At 45.9% G+C, this 6,000-nt stretch overlaps 1 protein-coding gene across 1 annotated transcript in view; it reads left to right on the top strand.

The window, feature by feature from the left end:
• Positions 1-428: 428 nt before the first annotated feature.
• The window catches only part of EDAR (ectodysplasin A receptor), a 70,919-nt gene continuing 65,347 nt past the window's right edge, over positions 429-6,000 (top strand). The window contains exon 1 of the mRNA XM_010394297.3: positions 429-1,035. The gene's annotated coding sequence lies outside the window, so the exon portion shown is untranslated. The remainder of the gene's footprint in view (positions 1,036-6,000) is intronic.

Genomic DNA, 6,000 nt, shown 5'->3' with positions numbered 1-6,000 from the left:
CATGCTGTCCCTTCCTGGTAAGAATCCTGTGGGAAGTCCAGAGAGTCCCCAAAACTGCAATTGAAAAGTAGGAAAGTGAGGTGGGCTTCAGATGAGCCACCCCAAATTGTCTGGACATCAGGTATTTCTCAGAATAGTTTCATTTTGCTTTAACAACATTCGCTAAACTGAACCAGTTCACTCATCAAACTTCTCTCTCATTTCTTCTGCTCTCAGGAGCTCCCCAGAAGCATTCCCCTGCTCCGCATCCCAGACTCTGGCTCCCCTTCTCCCAGCCAAACCAGATAAAACCTTCTCCTGTTCACCAGCCAGCTCCGAGCTCGTCGGTAGCGGGCACGGATGCGGGACTCCTCCTCATCCTGCGGGGCTCCTCTAGGTGGGGCAGGCGAGTTTTCGCAGAGAGTGGAGCCCGCTCCGGCGCCCGCGGCTCTGCCGAACTTCCCAGCGGACAGCGAGGGGAAGGAGAAGTTGCGAGGGGAGCGCGGGGCCGTGGGCTGACGGCTCCGAGGTCTTTGCGCTCACTGGGACCCAGCTGGGACATTCATGACAAACTCTGCGAGTGGAGGAGAAGCGCGCTGGCACGTGTGAGAGCCCGAGCGAGCGGGACCCCGCGCCCTGTGCCCGCCGGAGCGGCTGCGGGTATCCCGCTCTCCGTGCCCGCCGGAGCGGCTGCGGGTATCCCGCTCTCTGTGCCCGCCGGAGCGGCTGCGGGTATCCCGCTCTCTGTGCCCGCCGGAGCAGCTGCGGGTATCCCGCTCTCCGTGCCCGCCGGAGCGGCTGCGGGTATCCCGCTCTCCGTGCCCGCCGGAGCAGCTCCGGGTATCCCGCTCTCTGTGCCCGCCGGAGCAGCTCCGGGTATCCCGCTCTCCGTGCCCGCCGGAGCGGCTGCGGGTATCCCGCTCTCTGTGCCCGACGGAGCAGCTGCGGGTATCCCGCTCTCTGTGCCCGACGGAGCAGCTGCGGGTATCCCGCTCTCTGTGCCCGACGGAGCAGCCCTTCTCCGGGCTTCGGAGGCCGTGAGCCCGTCTGTGCAAGGTAGGCTCCCGTCGCGCGTATCGGCTGCCTTTCCCAGAGCCAACGTGCCTCTGGTACGGGATCCGCTCTGTCATGGGGATGTCAGCGAGGGCTGTGGCTGGAAATCCTGTTGGCTTTAGGCTTCGTTTGAAAGAGATCTACCGTCCAGTGAGTTTCTCTGCTCTTGGCATAGGACTAGAGAACTGCTTTTTCCTTTGAAAGATAGAAAGTAGCTACAGTTCCTGGTAGTACCTTTGGTTAGAAGTTAAAGTTTCTTCACAGAGCATGTGTTGTAGACTTTTTTATTACTAGAAGTACTGATGGTCTTACTGGTTCCTAAACTCTAGAGGATTTAGTGGGGTTTTTATTTCAGTAGAAGTATATGTTTCTCCAGAGGATAGTGGAACTGCTCTTTCGGGTTTTATGTTAACATTGCAAAGTAATTTGCCTGTACTTTTTACACTGCTACTAGACTTTTGAAATCCCAACCACCTCTGTAAAATATCACAATAGTGATACTGTTGTGGCTGACTGCATACACATGTGAATACATGTTCATAGCATGCTGATTTTTATTTTCCCTGCTTCCACAATCTCTCTGTAAAAGGGTTCTGTGAGACTGAGGTCCAGAGATGAAAGCAGGCTGCTGCCCACAGAGAAGTACCTGGGCAGACTGGTATTGCACACCTGCTCCAAGCACAGTACTCTGTAGCCGTGTGTGGTGCCAAAGTAGCTTTCAAGGGGAGCAGAGAGCTCAGCTGGGACTGCAGAACCTGCTCCAGTGGTGAAGTGATGTGTGTGAACCTTGCATGACTATGAACGATTGTCATTGGTACTGAGCTGGGTGGTTTTAGCTGCTGCTGCTGCCATGGCTACAGCACTGACACTGCGTATTAGAAAAAGTGTGGCTGGTATGCCTAAGAGAAAAGGTGTTTTCATTTTTGCAACTAGTGAAGCTGTAGATACTATATGAAGGGGCAATGGATGGCACTTTGGATCTGTCCCCCATGGCATGAGAGGTGAGGTCCTCATCAATAGTACAACAGTGCCAAGAGCTTAGTGACAACCACCTCCTTGGAGTACCACCCCAAACCTCTCTACATGCCTCAAACTACAAGGAAATCTTTCACACCTGTGGCTGCTGTTCATTTGAGTAGACAAGGCCAGTGGCCACTGCTGCCACTCCTCTACAGCAGAGGTGGGTGTTGATGTTGTATACTGCAGTTTTCAGTGATAGGTCTTGAAATGTTTTCGGAAAGTGGTGGAAATCTCTGGCAGCTCTATGGGAAAAATTGTGAGAGATTGGAAATTTTAAAAGGAAATTAATGTGTCTGTGCAAAGTAGGGTCAAATCCCATGACTATTATCAGGATTACTTGGTTCTTGTTCTTCTCTCTCAGAAATGTCTAAGTTGTACAAAGTGAAAAGAAAGGAAGTTTGGGTATCCTATACTGAAAAGTAATACTGATAAGAAATTAATTGTGAAAATAAAAAAGACAAGAACTGTCAAATAAAGGAAATATATTCACCAGCAGCAAGTTTGGTTTCATACCACTCAGTGGGAACAATTCCACCTTCAGGTAAGCTTCTGTGAACCCATTTTTCACTGGAGATGATTGACAATGGTGAAGCTGTTACCAGAGCTTAGCCCAGCTCTTTTGGTTGGTAGGGCACAGTATAGCTGTGTTCAGTTTGCAATAATGTAGTCTGACCACAAGAAAGAGCTCAGATGAGAATGTGCCCAGAAAAAGCCAGCAGGCTTTTTTTTTTTTTAGTACGTAGATAGCTTTTGCAGAAAACCACTGGCATAAATAGGCTGATTTTTCTCTATTGCAGCTAGATGGAAAACATGTGATGTTTTAATTTTTCACTTAAGATCGTGAGATGGTCATTCTCAAGGCATTATACTGAACTGTATGCCATGGAAATCATCTCATTGAAAGTGTTGAACTGAATGCAGTTTTACCATAGGGCTGTTAAGAATTCCTCTGAGAATGACTTCACATCAAACATTTCAACTTTATGTGTAAAGGTGACACTTCTTGGAGGACTGAAATATTTTAACAGAATCTAAAGTTTCTAACAGAACCCATATAGCTGTGCTAGATAAATGGTCCAAGTCTCAAGAAATAGCAGCATAAGCTTTTGAAGATTAGATTAAGATAATGTTTTTCTCATGTTGTCATCAGTGGAGGAATTCCCCTCTAATATCCTCAACAGAGTTGTTTCCATGCTAGGATGGAGCTGGGTATCAGATCGTATCTATGCTACTTCTCTTTTCAGCTAAAAGGTAGATAAATTGCAACGTGAGCTACTGCCTATAGCAGAATAACCAGAGAGGTGCCGGCATGGCCCCACCCTGCATGAGTCATTGAGGCAAAGCTGAGTGTAGATCAGCCTTTCCATTCACTCCTGTAAAATGTATCTCATTTCTCCCTCTGATTACTCTGAAACCAGGCCTTTACTGCCTTGTGGATCCCTCCTGGCTCTTGAGACCCAGCATATATTTTATGATGCAATAGGAGATAGCAGGTACCCCTTTTTACCCAACAGGTCCTGAAGCAGCTGCTCTTGTGGCAGAAAACCCTTCTTTCCTAACATGTAGAAAAGTTCTGGCTGGTGTGTCAATAGGTCAGGGAGGTATTTGCAAAACCAGAGACACTTTTTTGCCATGTATATTCCAAGAAGGTAAGTTCCTGTAAAGAATTAGATATTACTGAACAAAGATAGAATTGTGGTATGTGAGACTGTCCCCCTTGGCAAGTATAACCTGAGCCAATGGTCACCTTATGGACGAAATGTTTGACTGTACTCTTCCCAGAAAACTAAGAACTTCATATGGCAAAGACTAGACCATACAAATATTATTTGGAGGCCAAGTAACTTGCTATTCCTTTGTTTGATTTATCACCCATCCAATTCTATTACAAATGGATGAGATTCTGGGCCCATGCAGCCAATGGCAGAACTCCCACAAGGGTGGTGTGCCCAGCTCTTGCTGGCTCTTTGGCAATATTCAGTGATCAGACACTGTTTCCTGAATCATATTAACTTTGCACACATTTCTTCTGACTTGACGTAGATCAGCTTTTTCAGTTTCTTCCCACTGGGGAAATCAGAACAAAAGTAGAGAGGAAGTTATTTTCAAATTCAGAAGGAGTCCATTAGAAACAAAAGAATAAAAGATAAACAAAGACTACTTAAAAAGCATTATCTGCTATTGTCTTATGAAGAAGTTAAAGCTTTGCCAGTGGATTTTCAAATCTCTGTGGAGATGGAGTCAGGGCCACATCGTCCTGATCTGACGCTAGCGAGTGCTAGTTTTGAAATGTCAGAAGTGTCATTCTGTGAAGTTAAGCCACAATGCTTGAATTGAATCACCCACCATGAATCTAGCAACAGGATTTACATTGCCACATTACCATAATATCTGACCAGCTGCAGTGCAAAATCAATAGCTAAGTCCCTGGTGGATTTCATAGAGTTTCTGGCATTTATTCTTTTTCAGACTCTGTTCTGCAGAACTGAGATTTTATTATTTGGTGCCTTAAATTCTTCCTGTTTCCTTTTTGGGAGGAGATGACTGGTAAGAGCTTATGTGGCAGAAGGGACTGCCAGAGCTGTGTAAGTTTTATAGCAGAAAGACTTTTTGAGAAGGTTGATGTTGTCCCATTCCCTGTCCCGCACGAACCTCTCCAGCAGTTGATGGTATTTCAGCTGATCCTTGCCTCACTTGCTGTGCACAGGAAGCTAGGAGGGTCTCAATGACCTGACTATCCAGGGGCCTGCTCTGATAATAAAAATGTGTGCGGTGTACTGTGTTTTGAGAATGTTATTTTCATACACTCAGTGGCTATGGGTGAATTGAGGAGAAAAAGCAAAAGAGTTCAGAAAACTTAGTTTGACTATACTTGGAGCATGCTGAGAGGTTGATGGACCTGAGAACCTTTTGATCTTAAAGGCTAAGATCAACCTAGTTGCTAGCCTTTGGCATCCAGCTCTTCCTAACCAATCTTCAGTGAGATACTTGCTTCCCTACTGGAGCCTGGCACAGAAAGATACATGAGTTTCAGTGTCTTGCTGTCTCTGTCTGCTCTGTGCAAGTGCTGATGAATGCACATCCCCTGATCATGTTAATGAGCCTCTGGTTCTTTGGCCTTTACCGCCAGGAAGGATATGGTGCTGCAAAACTTAGCTGCACCCAGGTCCAAGCCAGCTCTTGGGTAAGAAGGAACCCTGGAAAGATTCAGTCTTTTCCCTACCTCCCCTGGAGGCTGTGTTGCATATGAAGACTAGGCTTTATCCTCTGTATCCCCAGCAGTGTAACAGGCTGGGGACCAAAGCAGAAACATATGGCCAAATAATGAGAGAGCTTTAATTCTGACAGCGCATCCATCTCTTCCTTTGGATATATCACAAACAAAAACTACTGAAGTGCCAGTTAAGCAGCATACAATTATCTACAGATTGAGTATCAGATTTTTACATTTCATTTGAAGCAAGAACCATTTTAATAGTTCAGGATTAGATATTTGTTATTATCCAGGCTAGAAGGATGCATTCCTAGGACATGCTCCATTTTTCTTTTGGAACTCTTTATACACTCCACCGCTTGGGAGAAGGACCAGGGAGGGAAAAAGATCTTTACAGTAACAGCTGATAAATTAAGGCTTTCTAGAACTTGGCTTCTGTCACTCAAAAGAAGAAGACTAAAAGACCCTGTGTGTCTATATCACACATCTTGGAAGAGAAACACTGGGACTGTAAAAATATGAGGAACAGATGATATCAAAGGCTAAAAGAGGCAGTCTGTTGAAATACCTGGTGCTGGTTTATAGCCTGCTCTAGTTAGGAGCTACGAAACAGACGGCATCCTCAAACATGGGACTTCAATTTGCCTCATATAACAACGCAAAACTTGAAATTACCATCATTAAACAACATTTGTCTTCCTATTGGAGTCCACAAAAAACAAAAAGGCTGGGGA

This window comes from Corvus cornix, chromosome 1, assembly GCF_000738735.6.
Source record: "Corvus cornix cornix isolate S_Up_H32 chromosome 1, ASM73873v5, whole genome shotgun sequence".
Classification (NCBI taxonomy): Eukaryota; Metazoa; Chordata; class Aves; order Passeriformes; family Corvidae; genus Corvus; species Corvus cornix.
Note: the sequence above shows the minus strand (reverse complement) of the source record. Positions and strands in the feature narration are given on the sequence as shown.